The following is a 953-nucleotide window of genomic DNA, read 5'->3' on the forward strand; positions in this document are numbered from 1 at the left end:
TCTGAGAGATAACAGGAAATGAAAAATGAGGCGAAGTTATATCTTCTGTTCCCTCATAAAGGCTCCTGTGACAAATGGAATCACAGGCATCACACAAACTGCCTTGCTGAGCTACTGAAGGCCCGAGCTATCTTGACGGCAAATATCCGTCCTTTGGTTATCTGTGGGAAAATAATAAGCAAATTGTGTATGAGAGAGAGGGAGAGAGGGGGGGCAGGAAGACGGAAAGAGAGAGGGAGATTTGCAGTTAATCACCAAATACAGCTACTATCTACAGAATGAAAAAACGGCCATCTACACCTCTGTGGTGAAATTTAAATATTTAACTAACGTCTGTGGTCATACTGAAATAGTGCTGTTAACACATGGCAACATTTGCTAAGTTGGTTTTTCTGGTGAAACACAAATCATGAGGGTGTGAATTCAGGCATACGTGGCCATACAAACACACTTTTTTTTTTCTGATGTCCATTGTCAAGGCACTCTTAACTAAAGATGCCAGTGTTTAGGCCATTGAATAATACTGAGAAGCTGTACTTCATTTGTACATTTCATAGTTAACACTAGGTTTGAAAGTCATCTCTTCCATCCACATGATACAAATATAAATGCATAAATGTGCAGCCAAGAAAAAATAATCTCTTTGGCTTTCAGTTTATTTGAAAGTAAATCATGATGCAATTGTGTGCCTCACAGATGCTAGATGTTCAATAAATATTTGTTAGATAAATGAATGAACATGCTTTTAGAAGGGCATGACACCAAAGTAAATTCAGTTTGCCCCTTGCTCTATTTGTACCTGGAAGAATCAAGTCAAAATGAATATTTAGAATTCTGAAAGAGAAATGGTTTACAGAATGTGATCATGTATAGGCAGGACTCTCTTTGAGGGAGGTAGAGAGGGAAACGGAAGAAGCTACTACATATCTTTCCCAGGGGTGTGGGGGGATTAC

Source organism: Mustela nivalis, assembly GCF_964662115.1.
Source record: "Mustela nivalis genome assembly, chromosome: 14".
Taxonomy (NCBI): Eukaryota; Metazoa; Chordata; class Mammalia; order Carnivora; family Mustelidae; genus Mustela; species Mustela nivalis.